Here is a 23,247-nt window from a genome sequence, read left to right as displayed (position 1 = left end):
ATAAAAAGAATGACCGCACATTGTATCAAAACATATCTTTAGTTGTAATCGACTCGAACAAGGCTAGAAATGCTAGGCTAAATCTTGCAGTTCTAAGCCTGTATAAAATAAATGCTTTATCATAAAACAAAACAAAACAGAGAAAGAAGATTCTACGAGGACATTCAAAAATCAAAAGTCCAATATAAGCAGACAACACTAGCCGAAAATAAAAATGACAAATATTAGTTGCTTCTCTATATATTGAAAGTTCACCATTGGAAAATTAAAATTAAATTTCTTGTAATGTTAAGATCTCATCTAACCATCAATGTCTTATTCTAGAAAAAAAAACTTTTTTTGAAGTTAAAAGGTAAAATAACAAAAAGTACCGAACTCCAAGGAAAATTCAAAACGGATTTACTTTATCTTTGGCATCCTTTATTTCAACAGGACATATATGCTATCTTAATAAAAGTCCAAACTTTCATTTATTCAATGAAAAATCATCCATTTTATAGCTGAAATTTGAGTTAAAAAATAATGCTAACCTTGTTTCATTCTTCACTAGAATTAGCAGTAGAACACCTGTTTCCACGAATATAAGGAAACAAAACAGCAAGATTAGGGACATAGTGGGTATCCAATATAAATGGGAAACAACACGATCCAATTAACTAACCGACACAAAGGTCGCTATTCCAATATTTTTCCTTACCAAACTTACTTACAATTTTCTAAAAATAATACCTGATGTATCTATTGCGTTCAGTCATATGTGATGTGTCTTGTTGCAAATTTACAGTTTTTCAACCAAGTATCTCTTTCAGGCAAAGATGACCTTTCATTTATTATGCTGTTCTTTGTATGTCATTTGTGGTCACATAGCTCCTAACGTTTCTATGTATTTATACATCCTTGACTTTCAAATGTTTGGGTTTGAGCGATCCTGATGCAGGTAAACACCGAAAAGCTTTTTTCGGCCGCACGGAATTTATAAATTGTTATATTTTTACCAACTACCTAATATTACACGTATTACCAATATTATGAAAATAATGATTAATAGAAAAAAAAATATTCTGTTTTATTGATAGCTATACTTGTAATTACACTTTCCGAATCTTCATAGTTGATTTTTTCTGAAAAATTTTCCAAGCGTGCGATAAATAATACCCTGGTTAGTATTATGTCTATGGGTGTAATGCCCATTCAGCATCGCGCCAGTTTCTAACTTCCAACAGCTATTGAACCACCATCCACCTTTAAATCGTATGTAAGCAGCACAGTTTAGACCATTTTTGTCGCTATCTTGATCATAGGTTGAGAATTGTATCCCATTATAGGTTGCACTTTGTAAATACAGCTGTTTCTCAAACCACGCCTCTTTTGGGGAGATATTTAATATTCATAGGTACGTTAATTTGTTAACGTACTGGTTCCCATTGATGATCTCTGTGTTTCATCTCATAGAGACATCACTTGGGAATGTAACCAGTATTGAAAATCATGGTAGCGGCTAAATTTTAATTCTTAGAAGGTCCAAAAATGGAGGTAAGGGTAGTATAAAATGTTAGTATAAGTTTAAACTCTTAGAAGTTCAGGGCATATAAATGTTGAAAATATGCCGCACAGCCCTATATTTTGACCTTTGAATAAAATAGTAGTGCATATAAACTTTCCGTTCTGGGATATTATTTTTCACGAAACTTCATAGTAAAAGTGTCACATTTTAAGCCGCAAAGGGAGTTCCTATGGGAAATTGCATTGTCAGTATTTACAGAATTGCAACCTATATAGGGTTAAAAAATAGAACCTACAGAATTTCACAAAATCTGGTTTATCTCAGAGATTTTAAAGAATTTAACTCAAATATGAAGTTTTATAAATATTTCATGAAGATTGAGAAAATCCTGGGCCTTAACTATGATGACTCAGCATAAATTCACAGTTTACAGTGTGCATGGTTTACTTAAAGCCCTGAATTCAAAATAAATTAATAATATATGCCTATTTGTAATTTAAATTGTTTAGAAGTGCTTATATTTACTCTTCACAGTAATTGCAACTCATTGATCCTTCGTAAATATTTTTGGTGGGGTGTTTTTGTCCTGTCGATAACCCAAAAGTAAGCCGTAACGCCTAAATGTGCTTTTTTGTGACTGCGTCATAAAAAAGTTCAAGCTAGAATTACAAAAAGACCTCAATAAAACTAACAATAGTGTGTTCTATCCTAAATATGTAGTAAATATTCCACATTGCTAGAAACAGGGAAAACAATTAGGAAATGTGAGGCCCCAGGGGCAAAAAACAGAGAAAAATGCCTACCCCTGAGTCATAAAACAGATAATTTAACTTGTAAATGCTGTGATTTTTTTATTTTAAAGGTCTTTTGTGAAGTAAACAATAACTGTGCTAGGAAGTTATGCAAAAATCAGATGTAAGCAGTCATTTCAATCAAACTTTTAGTGAATTTATGCACCAGACTGATATCTTCATAAATACAACTTTTGCAAATATGGCTTTGTTTAAACACTTCTAGTTCATATATTAACTAACTTATGTTAGATATATGGTTAGGGCTGATACTGTTGTGACAAGAATTTTAAACTGACCATTTGATGCAGAAATTGTGAACTTTCATTGACAAATAGGCATACAGTAAGATGTGGACTGGAAACACAGGCAGGATTGGATACTTTGTATAATCTTGAATGTTGGAATGCTTAACTACTAAACAATACATTTATAGTATTCTAAAATGCTTTCAATTTGTTATCAGAATAGTTTCAAACAGGTTTTGGACAGTTCATGTGAGATAACATGCACATAGGGTAAGCTGGCAATAATTAGAGTCTTGTTTTCAAAATCTTTAAAAAATTGAAACAGGGGTAGGGGTATAAAATCTACTATAAAAGGAAACTTAGAGTATATGCAGTGATTTCTTTAAGGCTATAATTCTGATAAATAAGTATTGTTGTGAGAAAAAGTGTTTTTAGAGAGTTTTCTATTTGAATAAATGTGTGTATAGGTTGCACTTTGTAAATACAGCTGTTTCTCAAACCACGCCTCTTTTGGGGAGATATTTAATATTCATAGGTATGTTAATTTGTTAACGTACTGGTTCCCATTGATGATCTCTGTGTTTCATCTCATAGAGACATCACTTGGGAATGTAACCAGTATTGAAAATCATGGTAGCGGCTAAATTTTAATTCTTAGAAGGTCCAAAAATGGAGGTAAGGGTAGTATAGAATTTTAGTATAAGTTTAAACTCTTAGAAGTTCAGGGCATATAAATGTTGAAAATATGCCGCACAGCCCTATATTTTGACCTTTGAATAAAATAGTAGTGCATATAAACTTTCCGTTCTGGGATATTATTTTTCACGAAACTTCATAGTAAAAGTGTCACATTTTTAGCCGCAAAGGGAGTTCCTATGGGAAATTGCATTGTCAGTATTTACAGAATTGCAACCTATAATAGCTCATTCCGTCACCTGAATAAAAAAATATATACTTGATTAGCTTCTTTTAACGATCAACCGTTTTTTACAGTCATATAAAACTGTAAGATTGATTGATTGATTGTTGGTGTTTTAACGCCACTTTTAAGCGCCACTTTTGGGCTATTTCGTGGCGGCCAGTTTTTATTGGTGGAGGAAGTTGGAGGAAGCCGGAGTGCCCGGAGAAAACCACCGACCTTCGATAGGAAAACTGACAATCCTAGTCAATTAAGATTGGAGTCGAGTGCACCCGCACGAGCGGGGTTCGAACTCACAACCTCAGTGTTGACTGGCTAGTGATTACAGTAGTAGAACTACTTAGACCACTTGGCCAAAACTGTAAGAATATAATCTATAAATAAGTTCAACATTTTATGTGTTTATTATGTATGGAGAACCCTAAGGACTGACTATCTGTAATTGAATTATCAGAATCTTTAATGTTGTCCGTAGAAGTGTTTACAGACAAAATTAACATTTTTGCAATTATTATAGATTGAAGGATGTGCGAAGAAGGGGCGACTGGGGGGTTTAAAAATGAAACGATAATAAGTTTTTTCATACTTTGCCAAAGTGTAGTTGATATCGTGCTATTTTGAAAAACATAATTAGAAGTATTGGTTACCTAGCCTTTCTTCAATATATATGTAAATTTGATGTACATTCTTTTGTATTACTTAACTAACCAAGTAATCCTCCTGGTATCTTAAAGGTTTGAAATTTTGAATCGATGCGCACAGTTTTGTTTTCGTCAAAAAAGATGTTACATGTACAATCAGATCTAGATAAAATCGTAAAAACATCTTCATTTCATTGAAAGGTCTCACAAATAGATTACATTTCTGCATTCAATTTGCCAATTTGAATAAATATCGAGTCCGATCATTCAGATCCCCGTCGACCTTATATAAAAAAAAAAAAACCAAAAAAAAAACCACATGTTTAATAGCAACTCGTTTGTTCATATAATTAGCAGTGAAAATGTATCAATTTGAGAGTAGAATGTTAAGCACTTAAAATTTCATACCTTAACAGTTATCTTAAAAAATATCCTCCGAACTTGTAACTGCATTTGAGAAATTTCATTTACATATGACGAATTCTCTTTGTTTACGAACTAATTATTTTTCAAGAAGTATTGAAAATGTATCCGGTTGATTTATTTACTAAAACATGCCTTTGGATTTCTAAAAGATAATACAATAGAATTGATGGCCAAAGTATTCAATAATCTATCAAATATTTCTTTCCGAAATTAAAAATATATATTTAATTGTGCAGAATGTTGTTAAGAGGGTTTCATTGATTCAAAGTTAGATTTGTCATAAGTGCTTTGAGATTTATGCCAATTTCTTCAGTAGAAAGTCCTTATCATTAATTATAAGTGCACATTTCTAAATCATTACTTTAAGTCATAGAATAAAAAATTTCTAAAATTGTTAGTTCAAAACATTATTTCACATACTGTGTAATGCATACTCAAACCTATGTTGAAAATCAGCACTTTAGAAGTTACAAAACATACGACATAACAGTATCTTGTTTTTTACCAAGGTATTAATTATGCATTTTAGATAATTGCAACACTCCTGCATTATTTAAATATAAATCCACACGGGTGCCACATGTGGAGCAGGATCTGTTTACCCTTCCGGAGCACCTGAGATCACCCCCAATTTTTGGTGGAGTTCGTGTTTCTCAGTCTTTAGTTTTCTATGTTGTGTTTTGTGTGTTTTTGTTTGTCTGTTTGTCTGTTTGTCTTTTTCTTTTTTAAGCCATGGCGTTGTCAGTTTATTTTCTACTTATAAGCTTGAATGTCCCTTTCATATCTTTCGCCACTCATTTAAAACATTCTACTGGAAGTACTCATGTTTCCTATGACCATTAAAAGATAAAATTATTCTATGTTAATATTGACGTAACCTCGGATACATAAGGGAAGCAGTACTATATAAATATTGAGATAGAATGGCGTGCTTTGTTAAAAATGCACTTTCATGAACTATGTACAATATTATATACGCAGGAATTATAAAGCATAATAAATACCTATTTAGTACATGCACTAATTAAGGAAATTTAACAATAATCTAATCAATAATTAAAAAAAACACCTTTTGAATATAAATGCTTACAAAGTCAATCCAGATTAAACAAATGTTATATTTTTGTTATCGTCAAGAGAACACCTTTACAAAGATGTAATGATTAGAAGTCACTAATTAACCATCCACTAAGGATGCAGATGTTTTCTTATTAAGAAATAGTTGTTGTCAAATATTTCAGGGACACAACATGTGTTAAGCTTTATATGTTTATGACGTCATAGTGCTAGAAGTTCAGCAATAAAATGGCCAGATTAGATTATCGTTCTAATTTATGATTCAAATTAACATGATTTTGAAAAGACAGAAGCAATTAACTTATTGAGTCAAAGTAATGGCTCTCGTCATATAAAAAGTCCTTCTTTCCAACATTTATTTGTGCCGTATTCAAGCATATATTTTAATATTTAACTATGAATTTAAGTAATGATTCAATTATTTATAAAACTAGACCCTCTTTGTGTATTAAATAAAGGGAATAATAGCACAAGCTGAGTAGTTCCTGACATATGGAATAATGAAATTGTGTAACTGTTAGACATTACTTAACATTGGATTTGAGCAGTACAAAAAAAATAGGATACAAAGGCAAGATAAAACCAAACATTATATCACCGAGCGAACAAGCACTTCTCTATAAAGTTTCACCACTTCTCTTTATCAGTTTCAAAAAGAGAATTCACTTCTCCCTATGATTCTCAAGTTGTGTAAATCAATTGTGGATAGTTTCTTTTCTTCTGAATATGCTAAATGTAGTCTCCTGTCGGTTGTAATTCTTTTACATGAGGATGTTAACTAGTAGTCACACAAAATTAAATGGCGGCAATTGCCTTTGCAGCGCTGTCGCTTTGATTATTATATAACACGAACTTAACACAAATATGGTATTCAATATGTAGGTAAAACAGGACGTGATTTTTTCAAACGAAAACAAAAATATTTATACCGTGTTCGCTGACTTATACATTAAAAAATTTGATTAAGCAGCATTGAGGAAACAAAACACAATCAAATTTCTAAAATTCCGACCACTCGAAACCATCTTGAAACAACCAGGACAATCACATAAACAATTTAAAGATTCCCCAAAATTTTGCAAACTATCTTGGATTAAACGACGAAAAACATCATATCCCTCGGTCTAAATTACAATATCATGGGACAAGGAATTAAATCTAAAATTTCCTTTATTGATATCATGACTATTCTAGATATATGACGCCATAATCATTACAAACGTTTCAATCGCTTTAAACGATTTAAACATCGTACTAATTTAACTTTTGTTGATCTCTTATAAATATTATAAAACAATGGTAGACATCAATTATTATGCAAACTATATCATAATACAATTAGTTAATTACATAATATTCATAATGAGTGTGAAACAATGTCGTTTTATTTTGATATAGATTTTAAAAACTTATCTAGTATTTAAATGACTCTACTGTTGAAAGCTTTATACCTCCACATTTTGATAACGTAGAGCTAAGAATACTTTATAATAAAGAACATCGAAGTTTAATTTCTAATTATACGTCAGATACATCAGACGTCTGTATAGAAAATCCTCCTCCTTCAAAATGAGCCTGTGAAACATCGAAGTTAAAATAAGATCCCTATATGGAGATGTAGTTACAAGTAACTCAAACATCGTTCAACATCGAGAGGTTATACACTTTCTATAAAGGGACCAAAAATATTATCCTCCATCGAAGATTAATTGGAAAAAAAGTGTCATCAGATCATTAAAGATGCTCTTTCGTCTATTTCTAAGACTTGTGTAAGCGGTAGAGGTCTGACAAACAGTCACTTGATTCTTATTTGAATAAATGTCTGAATATTGTAGATATTATTTCGAAAATAATTAAGAAATTAATAAAAAGTTTAGTAATACGCCCATTTCTATGATTAAACAAACGCATGAACTCACAAAACGTTTTGTGTTTGTCTTGGCCGACAAAGTAGCCAACAACGTGGTAGTTGTATGACATAAATACTACCTGGAATTTCTTAAGAAGGTTAATATGAAGTATTCAAGGCCGTGCACTCTTCAGAGAGTCATATAGCAAACAAGCATGTCACGAATACAACTTAGCTTAGCTTCTAAACGTTTGAAGTCCCTACTATGAATTGGCTACCTAACCGACACAAAAAGCCGTTTGTTACGGTTTCCAGCAAGTGTTCTACAATTCATCTGTTTACGCTGTTAACTTATTCTATATAGATACTAACTGGAATTGTGATGAGGTGATTTAGACAGTAAAGTTTGTCGTTAACAACATACATGTACGTTTCCATGTAATAGCTGTTCTTATGGGCACCAACTGTGCCCCTTTAATAGCAGATTTGTTCCTGTTTTGTTATGAATCATACAGGTAGTTAATGGCCAAGCTCAGGAAAGATACATGTTCACTTCTTAAATTCCATTTGAACGGTAAATTAAATGACATTTACCATTACATGATTATATTTTTGCTTTCAATAATCAAGAATTCTCTAATCATGTTGCAGGAAGTTACCCTTGTAATGTTAACTGTCATTAAATTTACCGATAAAATGGAATTTAGATGTTTCTTTTCTGAGTTTGGCCATAAACTGTGAAAATAAGTTTCTTTATCTAACCCTGGGACCAAGTTAGCAAACCATCGTTCATGTAAATTAACGTTCTATCAACATTGACCGAACGAAAAGATTGAAATGTCAACATATGCATCTTTTTCATGGACGAAGAAGACAATGGCACTACCTCTTTTCCGCCCCAAACTATTTTATAATATTTACCTGCGTTTCCTGAGAAATCACTGATACTTAATCGGTATTTTGTAGATGCGTCGCCTATTGAGAAGCTTCTATAAACTGCATAACGCTTGTTTCCATCCCAGTCCTCCACATCGATCCTAAGTTCATGATTTCCCTCTGATGTCAGTTGCGCTATATTCTTGTTGCCTAAATGTATGTGTGTATATTGATGAAGACAATCAAACACATCACAAATATTTTTGGCTTTTAAACATATTTTATTCATTAAGATATGAAAAGGATTGAGCAACAGGCACAGCCTACAAAAGCTCTCTCCAAGTTACATGTACAAGGTATAAATCAAATATTATCAACTGTATTTAAAGTAGTTTAATATAGTGGAAAATGCATCCTACTGATGAGGACACACAAGCAAATATATATTTAATGTGTTAATTACTAAATGTATAGTATATTTAAGTATGTAGGCAATTAATCATCTTTTATTCAAGTACCTTGAGACATGTAAATATCCTTTATAAGTCATGAGATATATATATATATCCTGTTAGTCAAATGCGTTTTGTTAAAATATACTTTTTCACTCTTTTGGTCTTTTGGAAAATGTTGTTTGTGCTGTATTTAGACCCCTCTAACAAGAAATTTGTTTTGCATGCACACGTATAAAAATTGCGGTTTTTATCCAACGCAATCATAGGTTTGAACGTTGTTTTCAATTTAGACTTGTTTATATTTTTTCGTTTGGGCTTGTATTATATTTGCCTTCGGGTTTATATGATCCGTTCATCCTATTTTGACTCCTTAAAATTCAAGAGTCTATCCTAAATTGAGGTAAATTGTATGGCTTTCCAAATACCGTTTCGATTCCTAACATCACTGAAGAGACATTAATTGTCGAAATCCGGATATGGTGTACAAAAACCTTTGCACCTTTTGTTTGCGGTATAACATCTTTTCCGCAAGTTTATTGTTTTCTGTTTAGTATTAAATTTATATTTAAGATCCATTTATTACATCGGTGATCCGTTTATTTGGCAATCGCCAATGGCAGTCAGCAGGGTTTAAGAACATTTGTTGTTCGACCTGTTAGTCAAATGCGTTTTGTTAAAATATACTTTTTCACTCTTTTGGTCTTTTGGAAAATGTTGTTTGTGCTGTATTTAGACCCCTCTAACAAGAAATTTGTTTTGCATGCACACGTATAAAAATTACGGTTTTTATCCAACGCAATCATAGGTTTGAACGTTGTTTTCAATTTAGACTTGTTTATATTTTTTCGTTTGGGCTTGTATTATATTTGCCTTCGGGTTTATATGATCCGTTCATCCTATTTTGACTCCTTAAAATTCAAGAGTCTATCCTAAATTGAGGTAAATTGTATGGCTTTCCAAATACCGTTTCGATTCCTAACATCACTGAAGAGATATTAATTGTCAAAATCCGGATATGGTTTACAAAAACCTTTGCACCTTTTGTTTGCGGTATAACATCTTTTCCGCAAGTTTATTGTTTTCTGTTTAGTATTAAATATATATTTAAGATCCATTTATTACATCGGTGATCTGTTTATTTGGCAATCGCCAAAGGCAGTCAGCAGGGTTTAAGAACATTTGTTGTTCGACCTGTTAGTCAAATGCGTTTTGTTAAAATATACTTTTTCACTCCTTTGGTCTTTTGGAAAATGTTGTTTGTGCTGTATTTAGACCCCTCTAACAAGAAATTTGTTTTGCATGCACACGTATAAAAATTGCGGTTTTTATCCAACGCAATCATAGGTTTGAACGTTGTTTTCAATTTAGACTTGTTTATATTTTTTCGTTTGGGCTTGTATTATATTTGCCTTCGGGTTTATATGATCCGTTCATCCTGTTTTGACTCCTTAAAATTCAAGAGTCTATCCTAAATTGAGGTAAATAGTATGGCTTTCCAAATACCGTTTCGATTCCTAACATCACTGAAGAGACATTAATTGTCGAAATCCGGATATGGTGTACAAAAACCTTTGCACCTTTCGTTTGCGGTATAACATCTTTTCCGCAAGTTTATTGTTTTCTGTTTAGTATTAAATTTATATTTAAGATCCATTTATTACATCGGTGATCCGTTTATTTGGCAATCGCCAATGGCAGTCAGCAGGGTTTAAGAACATTTGTTGTTCGACCTGTTAGTCAAATGCGTTTTGTTAAAATATACTTTTTCACTCCTTTGGTCTTTTGGAAAATGTTGTTTGTGCTGTATTTAGACCCCTCTAACAAGAAATTTGTTTTGCATGCACACGTATAAAAATTGCGGTTTTTATCCAACGCAATCATAGGTTTGAACGTTGTTTTCAATTTAGACTTGTTTATATTTTTTCGTTTGGGCTTGTATTATATTTGCCTTCGGGTTTATATGATCCGTTCATCCTATTTTGACTCCTTAAAATTCAAGAGTCTATCCTAAATTGAGGTAAATTGTATGGCTTTCCAAATACCGTTTCGATTCCTAACATCACTGAAGAGACATTAATTGTCGAAATCCGGATATGGTGTACAAAAACCTTTGCACCTTTTGTTTGCGGTATAACATCTTTTCCGCAAGTTTATTGTTTTCTGTTTAGTATTAAATTTATATTTAAGATCCATTTATTACCTCGGTGATCCGTTTATTTGGCAATCGCCAATGGCAGTCAGCAGGGTTTAAGAACATTTGTTGTTCGACCTGTTAGTCAAATGCGTTTTGTTAAAATATACTTTTTCACTCTTTTGGTCTTTTGGAAAATGTTGTTTGTGCTGTATTTAGACCCCTCTAACAAGAAATATGTTTTGCATGCACACGTATAAAAATTGCGGTTTTTATCCAACGCAATCATAGGTTTGAACGTTGTTTTCAATTTAGACTTGTTTATATTTTTTCGTTTGGGCTTGTATTATATTTGCCTTCGGGTTTATATGATCCGTTCATCCTATTTTGACTCTTTAAAATTCAAGAGCCTATCCTAAATTGAGGTAAATTGTATGGCTTTCCAAATACCGTTTCGATTCCTAACATCACTGAAGAGACATTAATTGTCGAAATCCGGATATGGTGTACAAAAACCTTTGCACCTTTTGTTTGCGGTATAACATCTTTTCCGCAAGTTTATTGTTTTCTGTTTAGTATTAAATTTATATTTAAGATCCATTTATTACATCGGTGATCCGTTTATTTGGCAATCGCCAATGGCAGTCAGCAGGGTTTAAGAACATTTGTTGTTCTACCTGTTAGTCAAATGCGTTTTGTTAAAATATACTTTTTCACTCTTTTGGTCTTTTGGAAAATGTTGTTTTTGCTGTATTTAGACCCCTCTAACAAGAAATTTGTTTTGCATGCACACGTATAAAAATTGCGGTTTTTATCCAACGCAATCATAGGTTTGAACGTTGTTTTCAATTTAGACTTGTTTATATTTTTTCGTTTGGGCTTGTATTATATTTGCCTTCGGGTTTATATGATCCGTTCATCCTATTTTGACTCCTTAAAATTCAAGAGTCCATCCTAAATTGAGGTAAATTGTATGGCTTTCCAAATACCGTTTCGATTCCTAACATCACTGAAGAGACATTAATTGTCGAAATCCGGATATGGTGTACAAAATCCTTTGCACCTTTTGTTTGCGGTATAACATCTTTTCCGCAAGTTTATTGTTTTCTGTTTAGTATTAAATTTATATTTAAGATCCATTTATTACATCGGTGATCCGTTTATTTGGCAATCGCCAATGGCAGTCAGCAGGGTTTAAGAACATTTGTTGTTCGACCTGTTAGTCAAATGCGTTTTGTTAAAATATACTTTTCCACTCTTTTGGTCTTTTGGAAAATGTTGTTTGTGCTGTATTTAGACCCCTCTAACAAGAAATTTGTTTTGCATGCACACGTATAAAAATTGCGGTTTTTATCCAATGCAATCATAGGTTTGAACGTTGTTTTCAATTTAGACTTGTTTATATTTTTTCGTTTGGGCTTGTATTATATTTGCCTTCGGGTTTATATGATCCGTTCATCCTATTTTGACTCCTTAAAATTCAAGAGTCTATCCTAAATTGAGGTAAATTGTATGGCTTTCCAAATACCGTTTCGATTCCTAACATCACTGAAGAGACATTAATTGTCAAAATCCGGATATGGTTTACAAAAACCTTTGCACCTTTTGTTTGCGATATTACATCTTTTCCGCAAGTTTATTGTTTTCTGTTTAGTATTAAATATATATTTAAGATCCATTTATTACATCGGTGATCCGTTTATTTGGCAATCGCCAATGGCAGTCAGCAGGGTTTAAGAACATTTGTTGTTCGACCTGTTAGTCAAATGCGTTTTGTTAAAATATACTTTTTCACTCCTTTGGTCTTTTGGAAAATGTTGTTTGTGCTGTATTTAGACCCCTCTAACAAGAAATTTGTTTTGCATGCACACGTATAAAAATTGCGGTTTTTATCCAACTCAATCATAGGTTTGAACGTTGTTTTCAATTTAGACTTGTATATATTTTTTCGTTTGGGCTTGTATTATATTTGCCTTCGGGTTTATATGATCCGTTCATCCTATTTTGACTCCTTAAAATTCAAGAGTCTATCCTAAATTGAGGTAAATTGTATGGCTTTCCAAATACCGTTTCGATTCCTAACATCACTGAAGAGACATTAATTGTCAAAATCCGGATATGGTTTACAAAAACCTTTGCACCTTTTGTTTGCGATATTACATCTTTTCCGCAAGTTTATTGTTTTCTGTTTAGTATTAAATTTATATTTAAGATCCATTTATTACATCGGTGATCCGTTTATTTGGCAATCGCCAATGGCAGTCAGCAGGGTTTAAGAACATTTGTTGTTCGACCTGTTAGTCAAATGCGTTTTGTTAAAATATACTTTTTCACTCTTTTGGTCTTTTTGAAAATGTTGTTTGTGCTGTATTTAGACCCCTCTAACAAGAAATTTGTTTTGCATGCACACGTATAAAAATTGCGGTTTTTAATCAACGCAATCATAGGTTTGAACGTTGTTTTCAATTTAGACTTGTATATATTTTTTCGTTTGGGCTTGTATTATATTTGCCTTCGGGTTTATATGATCCGTTCATCCTATTTTGACTCCTTAAAATTCAAGAGTCTATCCTAAATTGAGGTAAATTGTATGGCTTTCCAAATACCGTTTCGATTCCTAACATCACTGAAGAGACATTAATTGTCGAAATCCGGATATGGTGTACAAAAACCTTTGCACCTTTTGTTTGCGGTATAACATCTTTTCCGCAAGTTTATTGTTTTCTGTTTAGTATTAAATTTATATTTAAGATCCATTTATTACATCGGTGATCCGTTTATTTGGCAATCGCCAATGGCAGTCAGCAGGGTTTAAGAACATTTGTTGTTCGACCTGTTAGTCAAATGCGTTTTGTTAAAATATACTTTTTCACTCTTTTGGTCTTTTGGAAAATGTTGTTTGTGCTGTATTTAGACCCCTCTAACAAGAAATTTGTTTTGCATGCACACGTATAAAAATTGCAGTTTTTATCCAACGCAATCATAGGTTTGAACGTTGTTTTCAATTTAGACTTGTTTATATTTTTTCGTTTGGGCTTGTATTATATTTGCCTTCGGGTTTATATGATCCGTTCATCCTATTTTGACTCCTTAAAATTCAAGAGTCTATCCTAAATTGAGGTAAATTGTATGGCTTTCCAAATACCGTTTCGATTCCTAACATCACTGAAGAGACATTAATTGTCGAAATCCGGATATGGTGTACAAAAACCTTTGCACCTTTTGTTTGCGGTATAACATCTTTTCCGCAAGTTTATTGTTTTCTGTTTAGTATTAAATTTATATTTAAGATCCATTTATTACATCGGTGATCCGTTTATTTGGCAATCGCCAATGGCAGTCAGCAGGGTTTAAGAACATTTGTTGTTCGACCTGTTAGTCAAATGCGTTTTGTTAAAATATACTTTTTCACTCTTTTGGTCTTTTGGAAAATGTTGTTTGTGCTGTATTTAGACCCCTCTAACAAGAAATTTGTTTTGCATGCACACGTATAAAAATTGCGGTTTTTATCCAACGCAATCATAGGTTTGAACGTTGTTTTCAATTTAGACTTGTTTATATTTTTTCGTTTGGGCTTGTATTATATTTGCCTTCGGGTTTATATGATCCGTTCATCCTATTTTGACTCCTTAAAATTCAAGAGTCTATCCTAAATTGGGGTAAATTGTATGGCTTTCCAAATACCGTTTCGATTCCTAACATCACTGAAGAGACATTAATTGTCAAAATCCGGATATGGTTTACAAAAACCTTTGCACCTTTTGTTTGCGATATTACATCTTTTCCGCAAGTTTATTGTTTTCTGTTCAGTATTAAATTTATATTTAAGATCCATTTATTACATCGGTGATCCGTTTATTTGGCAATCGCCAATGGCAGTCAGCAGGGTTTAAGAACATTTGTTGTTCGACCTGTTAGTCAAATGCGTTTTGTTAAAATATACTTTTTCACTCTTTTGGTCTTTTGGAAAATGTTGTTTGTGCTGTATTTAGACCCCTCTAACAAGAAATTTGTTTTGCATGCACACGTATAAAAATTGCAGTTTTTATCCAACGCAATCATAGGTTTGAACGTTGTTTTCAATTTAGACTTGTTTATATTTTTGCGTTTGGGCTTGTATTATATTTGCCTTCGGGTTTATATGATCCGTTCATTCTATTTTGACTCCTTAAAATTCAAGAGTCTATTCTCAATTGAGGTAAATAGTATGGCTTTCCAAATACCGTTTCGATTCCTAACATCACTGAAGAGACATTAATTGTCGAAATCCGGATATGGTGTACAAAAACCTTTGCACCTTTTGTTTGCGGTATAACATCTTTTCCGCAAGTTTATTGTTTTCTGTTTAGTATTAAATTTATATTTAAGATCCATTTATTACATCGGTGATCCGTTTATTTGGGAATCGCCAATGGCAGTCAGCAGGGTTTAAGAACATTTGTTGTTCGACCTGTTAGTCAAATGCGTTTTGTTAAAATATACTTTTCCACTCTTTTGGTCTTTTTGAAAATGTTGTTTGTGCTGTATTTAGACCCCTCTAACAAGAAATTTGTTTTGCATGCACACGTATAAAAATTGCGGTTTTTATCCAACGCAATCAAAGGTTTGAACGTTGTTTTCAATTTAGACTTGTTTATATTTTTTCGTTTGGGCTTGTATTATATTTGCCTTCGGGTTTATATGATCCGTTCATCCTATTTTGACTCCTTAAAATTCAAGAGTCTATCCTAAATTGAGGTAAATTGTATGGCTTTCCAAATACCGTTTCGATTCCTAACATCACTGAAGAGACATTAATTGTCGAAATCCGGATATGGTGTACAAAAACCTTTGCACCTTTTGTTTGCGGTATAAAATCTTTTCCGCAAGTTTATTGTTTTCTGTTTAGTATTAAATTTATATTTAAGATCCATTTATTACATCGGTGATCCGTTTATTTGGCAATCGCCAATGGCAGTCAGCAGGGTTTAAGAACATTTGTTGTTCGACCTGTTAGTCAAATGCGTTTTGTTAAAATATACTTTTCCACTCTTTTGGTCTTTGGGAAAATGTTGTTTGTGCTGTATTTAGACCCCTCTAACAAGATATTTGTTTTGCATGCACACGTATAAAAATTGCGGTTTTTATCCAACGCAATCATAGGTTTGAACGTTGTTTTCAATTTAGACTTGTTTATATTTTTTCGTTTGGGCTTGTATTATATTTGCCTTCGGGTTTATATGATCCGTTCATCCTATTTTGACTCCTTAAAATTCAAGAGTCTATCCTAAATTGAGGTAAATTGTATGGCTTTCCAAATACCGTTTCGATTCCTAACATCACTGAAGAGACATTAATTGTCGAAATCCGGATATGGTGTACAAAAACCTTTGCACCTTTTGTTTGCGGTATAACATCTTTTCCGCAAGTTTATTGTTTTCTGTTTAGTATTAAATTTATATTTAAGATCCATTTATTACATCGGTGATCCGTTTATTTGGCAATCGCCAATGGCAGTCAGCAGGGTTTAAGAACATTTGTTGTTCGACCTGTTAGTCAAATGCGTTTTGTTAAAATATACTTTTTCACTCTTTTGGTCTTTTGGAAAATGTTGTTTGTGCTGTATTTAGACCCCTCTAACAAGAAATTTGTTTTGCATGCACACGTATAAAAATTGCGGTTTTTATCCAACGCAATCATAGATTTGAACGTTGTTTTCAATTTAGACTTGTATATATATATATATATATATATAAGGTTTGGAAGAGACACTAAGCTTATCAAATGAATCAATGTTGAAAAAAAAACCAAAAAGAAACGAAAAGAAACATAAACACTAAATAAAACAAAATTTCAAAAATAAATTTCAAACAATACGGTTAGTGTCACTGATATACTTCTGAACAGATTTAAATATATTAATATTAATATCGTACGAAAATAATCTGTTTACAAAAAGTAATATATCAAAATTTATGTCAACATTATCAATAATTGAATAAATGGAATCAAGTAAGATCTGTCTTATATCATTGTTCTTAGGGCAAATAAAAAAAAGCTGGTTATCCTCAACAGGATTATTACAGTTTGAACAAATAGTGTTCTCTGATAAGAATTAATCAAACAAATGAGATTTTTAAGTTGCAAGCATTGTTTCTAAGTCAGCAATGACTAACTAATATTATGTTTCCTTATCCCATAGTTGAAAGGTTCAAATATTTCATCAGTCCTATAAAATTTGTCTAGTCCACCCTAAATATACATAAACTTGGGGTTTTTTGTATACTTAGAGAAAAACCATTCCAAAGTGTTATGATGGAAAATATGAAACTATATAAGTAAAAGCTAGTTCTAGAAAGTGGGGGATGAAATGTATTATTTTCATTCCTCAAAGTATAAGGGGCTTGTCTGGGAAAATATGGCTGGACTAACTCATATAAGTATGCAGGGGTCATCCCATTTAATATTTTATAAAACAGTTGAAGCTAATGTTTATTTCGTCTATTCTCCAGAGTTTCTAATCCTAATTCAATATACAGTTTTTGTCTTGAGGAATTACGACGTAGTCCGGTAATAATTCTAGCAGCTTCTCTTTGAATATTTTTCAAGAAGCTAGGACTCGTGCTGAGAGCAATTGCCCCAAACAACATCACCATACTCCAATAAAAGCATAGTAAATACGTATAAGTGAATTTCTGTTTTTTCTCCGTTTTAGTTTGTAACCCGGTTTGTTTTCGCTTAATCGATTTATGACTATTGAACAGCGATATACTACTGTTGCCTTTATTTAATGAATGTTTAACTTGTCGAAGCACATATAAACGACAGCATTCTTTTTTTATAAATATTAAAAATATGTGTGTTCCATGAAGCTGATGACCGAAATGTTATCACGAATATTTTAACTAAAGGTCAGTATTATCCACAAACTAAAGGAATGAAAGAACACAATATGTTTGATACACAGAATTTTTTCAGAATATGATGAACTCTGTGTATTATGTTTTACAGCCTGCATTAAAATGTTATGACTGGCTTACAAGTTCTTTAAAACAAGGATGTGCATTTACTGGTAAAACGCTGTATTACGAACATTTTAATCTAAATCAGAAAAAAAATGAAATTGATATATTAAGATCATATTTGTCTTACCTAACCAAAACTCCTCATGTATGTTTCCAAATCCGTTTTCATAATCATTCCAATTTCTGTGGAATTCAACACTACCATCATACCGTTTTTGAATAACCTAACACATAAAAATAGAAATACCGTATTGCCCATATGAACCAATTCGATTGTGTTTCTGTTGTCAATGTAGCTAATGATTTTGAATATTATTTCTGAAATGTAGCTAATGAATTTGAATACAGTTTCTGAAATAGAACTAATGAATTTAAAAATAATTTTTGAAAATTAGCTTATGAATTTCAGTATACTTCATATACCAAGTATAAAATGTTAACATTCTAGTATAACAAAAAAATGAAACAGACCACGTGATTGTAATGTTAAGGAGGTAGACTTAGGCTCAGGAACCCACACTTTAAATCTATAATGAGTAAGTTATAGTCAATTTAATCTATACTTTTCAAGGATTCATAACACACAGAATTAACCAAAGTATATGCTACTTAGAATCTTAGAATATAGAATATATATGACTGATACAATTATACCAGTAATTTTTAAGAATTTTGCTCCGTTAACTTTGTCTACCTGCTTAAGTCACTTATTAATCACTATGCTGTATTCAGCATGATATTGGTGTGTTTTATTAAATATTGGTGAATACAAGTTTGCATTTTTGCATGCAGTTTTGTACTCACAAAGAGGCTCAGTTTTAGTGCTGGAAATATAATTACGCTGTCACGTTCGGTCTTAATGTGCAGTTTAATATAGTATGAAAAAAGGCTGTGATATGATTACCAAAGAGACAAATATTCAGTATAAGACTAGAAGAATAAAAATGACCACATGTGTTTAAATACACTATGCTTTCCGATCGTATAACTCCTACTTATGACATCGATTTGTCAGCGCAGAACTTATTACATTAACAATCGAGATGGCGGTCGGCAACCAATACAAATTTGTTTAACCACTCATTTATTTCGATAGCTAATAATAATTCCTTAATTTGGCAATCGAGTCATACATTTTTTCAATTGCGACCCATGATAATAGTTTGGCCAGATTTTTGCTGTAATTGGTCTGTATATATGGGCATCAATGTCTTCCTGAACTCTTTTTTTTATAATAATCTGAACCTTAATGTTAGCTTGAGTTGAAAAATTATATATCAGTTAGATAATAACCTTTACAGTTTTATGAGTATTTGGGGTCTACACGGTAACAAAAGTAATAAAAGTGATACATTAGTTTCACACGAGGTGTCTTAATGTTGGCCATCTAAATGGATTCAAAGTTCATGGTTTAAGTTCGCCGAATCTACTTGTGAAAAACAATACTAATGATGATAACAAAATATTTAATACATACTGTATAATAGCGTAAATAATTTTCACCTTCACAACAAGAAAAGAAATAATGAAACAAATAAATACTACTACTACCACTACTATAAAATAATTTCGAAAAGTTGTCTACACGAAAACTTATACCTACAACGATACATACACTGACTAAACAAATAGAGAGACCGTAGCAGAATGTCATGAGGAGGTAAAACATATAAATTCTGTAATTGGTTTTATATAATTTTTTATTTGTAATCTGAGCTAGAAACACCAAGTGCTCTCATTGGTTTTGATTTTTTTTATTGGTGAATTTGTGAATTCTATCTATTTTTTGTTCTACTTGTTGATTACCTAAGGGTGACAGGGAGAGTGCCGCGCTCTCTACATGTTAAGAAACATTACAACAACTCTTTGAGGTGTCCGTAGGTGGCCTGTTGGAAGGCAAAATTCCTTTTCCTATCCATATAACCTCATTTTCCAGTGCCAGTCAAAATTCCCCCTCCATTCATCCGGGACAGTCTCTATTACAGGACCTACTTATTGTATTTATTGTATTTATTTGTTATTGTCTGAACATGCATGAAATATTTCCCACTGGACGTTGAGCAAACATCAATCAATCAAGCAATCAATCTTATTGTCGAATCAACTTTTGTTTTCTATGTGATGGCAACACTTATGTCACTGCATCCATGTTTGCAGCCTCTTTTGGTGCTAGCGTTGGTTTAGGAGAGAGTATAGTTAACCTCCGGTGGCGAATGTGGATTGACAGAGTCGTCGTCTGCTGCTGCGTCGTCATCTTCACTCTCGTCATTGGAAAGATTAGAGACGACTTCGTCTCGTTTCTCGTCTTTATTTTAATTGTTGTCATCCCTTTATGTGATACATGCTATAATCAATATGGTTTCCTAGGACACCAGAACCAGACCTAACATGTTTTGCTAATGCAACTATAATAGGTAAGGAATAGGATTTTCCGATGACATTTTTTTTGTTAGCAGACAAAATTTATTCAAATCGATATCCTATATAATATAATGACTCCATACAAACGAATTTGCGAATTGAAGCGCTAAAAAGTATTCGGGACACTATGGAGACATCCAATGAACAAATCATCTGCCCTTACTGATATTTCTACAGGCTTATAGTTTATTGTCGACATCAGTTGTTCTCCTAAATTAGGAAATAGGAATATCCAAAAAATCGTGCATTTAAATCATTAACTACATAGAGGCAGTTCAAATAATCATGCTATAAAGCTAACTTTCAACTAGTTGAATATAGATTTAAAAATACTATTCTTAATAAACCTAACAAAGCTATGTGACAAACTTGGTCCTCCAGGGAAGACAGGTTGGATTTTAGAACTGCAAGTGGAATAAAAAAAATAAAATAACGATAATCCAACAAGTTAATGAGATTGACAATTAACAGGCCACATGAGTGTGTTTGTGATAGGGGGTAGTGGTCGAAATACGCTTGAGATAAAAAAAAACAACCCAAGAATGTGTCCATAGTACACGGATGTCCCACTCGAACTATCATTTTCTATGTTCAGTGGACCGTGAAATTGGGGTAAAAACTTTAATTTGGCATTAAAATTACAAAGATCATATCATAGGAAACATGTGTACTAAGTTTCAAGTTGATTGGACTTCAACTTCATCAAAAACTTCCTTGACCAAAAACTTTAACCTGAAGCGGGACAGACGGACGGACGGACGGATGAACGGACGGACGAACGAACGAACGGACACACAGACCGAAAAACCTAATGCCCCTCTACTATCGTCGGAGGAGCATAAAGTTATACTTCAGTTAGTAAAACATAAAACTCAAAGACTTATAACAAAATATCTAGTTTCCGTTGAACATGTATTTAGTGATCTTAAATACTACAAAAAAAAAGTCATGGGAACACCTAGGAGGCATTTATGTATAGAAGCCTATAATGCTTTAGAATTTTGAGATAGCCCCGTATTTTTCCAGTTTTATTCTTGTTTGTATTCGGAGTCCGGTCGGTGTCATACAGTTATTGTGAATCTCTATTACCACCATTACTACTACTTAAACTACTAATATCAATAATGAAATAAAGCAATAATGACAACAATGAATAGAAAAAGGAAAAAGTAGCAACATGGTTTCAAACGATTTTTCTTTTACACCTACAAGCCATTCTAATATACTTACAGTCCATCCTCCTTCCTCACATTGCACAGACACATTTCTGTAACCATCAAGGGTAAACTGTTTCTAATACAGGGACTCTGTTTGTGATATCTTTACATTCTTTTTGCAAAATTCCATGGCTATTGTCTTGATAAAACATATAGACATTTAGAATTAATTTTATACCTTTGAACTCTTTCTAACAGAATTCTTTATGTGCAACATTTTTGTCAGAATTTCGATTACCTTTTTCGTGGAAATGGATTTACTTGAAGAAATTCACACATTTTTCAAAACAGGCGATATTTTATTTTTTTGATTCAGGATTTACAATAATTCATTGGTATTTCCACAGTGATAGATTAATTTGAATTTGGTGATTACAGTCTTTATTTCAACAACATATCATTTTATGAATAGCTGAAGCTACTTTTTGGATCGTACGCGTCCTTTTTATGATGAAAAGTTCTCCTTTTTACAAAATGCCAAATTTTCTACTTACATTTTATATCACTAACAATACCCAGTATTTTGTCAAGTTTTTCTTTGATCGAATCCATTTCTAAATAATTAAATAAACATGTACTATAAGAGTAAAACAAAAAAATAAACTGACTGAATCGAAATATAAATTGCTATTTACCCATATGTTCAATATTTTAAAATGCATAAATTAGAATGAAGATTTGTTATCCGTTAAGTAAGAGATAATTAATAACTGTATTTTTTTTAGTCTGCGAGCATTTAATTTCTAGGTGACAATGTTTACCTTCGAATCAATACTAACAAAACAAGAAAAAAAAAAGGAACAGAAAAATAGATTTGTTGTAGTTTTTTTAGTATAAAATAATACACCAAAAGAACTAATAAAACTAAATATACTTTAAGGAATTCGGATTTCATTTAAACATTTTAATGTAAATATACATATTTCATATGAATATATCTTTTACTGTGTGCACTACTCTCAGTGTTGATAAGTTTATGTATTTAATACCTGAAGTGACCTTCTGCGTCTCTTTTTCCATCTTCTCACAGCTATTTTGGCCATCGCTATACAAACACATACCTATTATCAACAAAAAACCCAAAAGATTAAGATTTAAAACTTACGTAATATACAGGAAAACAGACTTTTTACATAAACTAATATTTTATTAATAACATTGTTTTAATAAAAAAAGAAATAAAGGAACCGTTTAGAATATTCTAAGGTGTTCCTTTCCACATTTAAATTTTTAAAGCAAATTAGACCTTTCTAGTATAGTTTTCCAATCACGAAACTGACCGCTTGTTCCTAATTTTACGGAGGTAGTCATATGCTTTGTTAATCAATATTGAGCTGGATATAAATATGTATTGATTCTTTTTAAGCATTTGTAGGACACAAAATTGAAGTATGTTGCTCATAGATCTTCTGATACCAGTGTAGTAGTCTGATCTGTAACCTTAAAATTGAGAATGGAAACGGGGAATGTGTCAAAGAGACAACAACCCGACCACAGAACAGAAAACAGCTCAAGGCCACCAATGGATCTTCAACACAACGAGAAAATCTCGCACCCGGAACATATGTATAAATGAACCAAAAGTTAAAAAAATATACAAAACTAACAAAGGCCAAAGGTTCCTGACTTGGGACAGGCGCAAAAATGCGACGGGGTTAAACATGTTTTGTAAGATCTCAACCCTCCCC

The 23,247-nt window shown here is 32.3% G+C and overlaps 1 protein-coding gene and 1 long non-coding RNA gene across 3 annotated transcripts in view; both read right to left on the bottom strand.

Moving 5' to 3' along the window:
- The window catches only part of LOC127738894 (fibrinogen-like protein A), a 53,368-nt gene that overhangs the window by 23,989 nt on the left and 6,132 nt on the right, over window positions 1-23,247 (bottom strand). The gene's annotated exons all lie outside the window — the stretch shown is intronic.
- Window positions 3,457-21,615, bottom strand: LOC127738900 (uncharacterized). The gene is made up of 4 exons (XR_008000211.1): window positions 21,573-21,615; window positions 18,049-18,145; window positions 8,377-8,541; window positions 3,457-3,478 (listed from the first exon to the last, which is right to left on the bottom strand). It is a non-coding gene; the product is annotated as an uncharacterized LOC127738900 (long non-coding RNA).

This window comes from Mytilus californianus, unplaced genomic scaffold, assembly GCF_021869535.1.
Source record: "Mytilus californianus isolate M0D057914Y unplaced genomic scaffold, xbMytCali1.0.p SCAF_4, whole genome shotgun sequence".
Lineage (NCBI taxonomy): Eukaryota > Metazoa > Mollusca > Bivalvia > Mytilida > Mytilidae > Mytilus > Mytilus californianus.
This window is presented reverse-complemented; position numbering and strand designations above follow the sequence as displayed.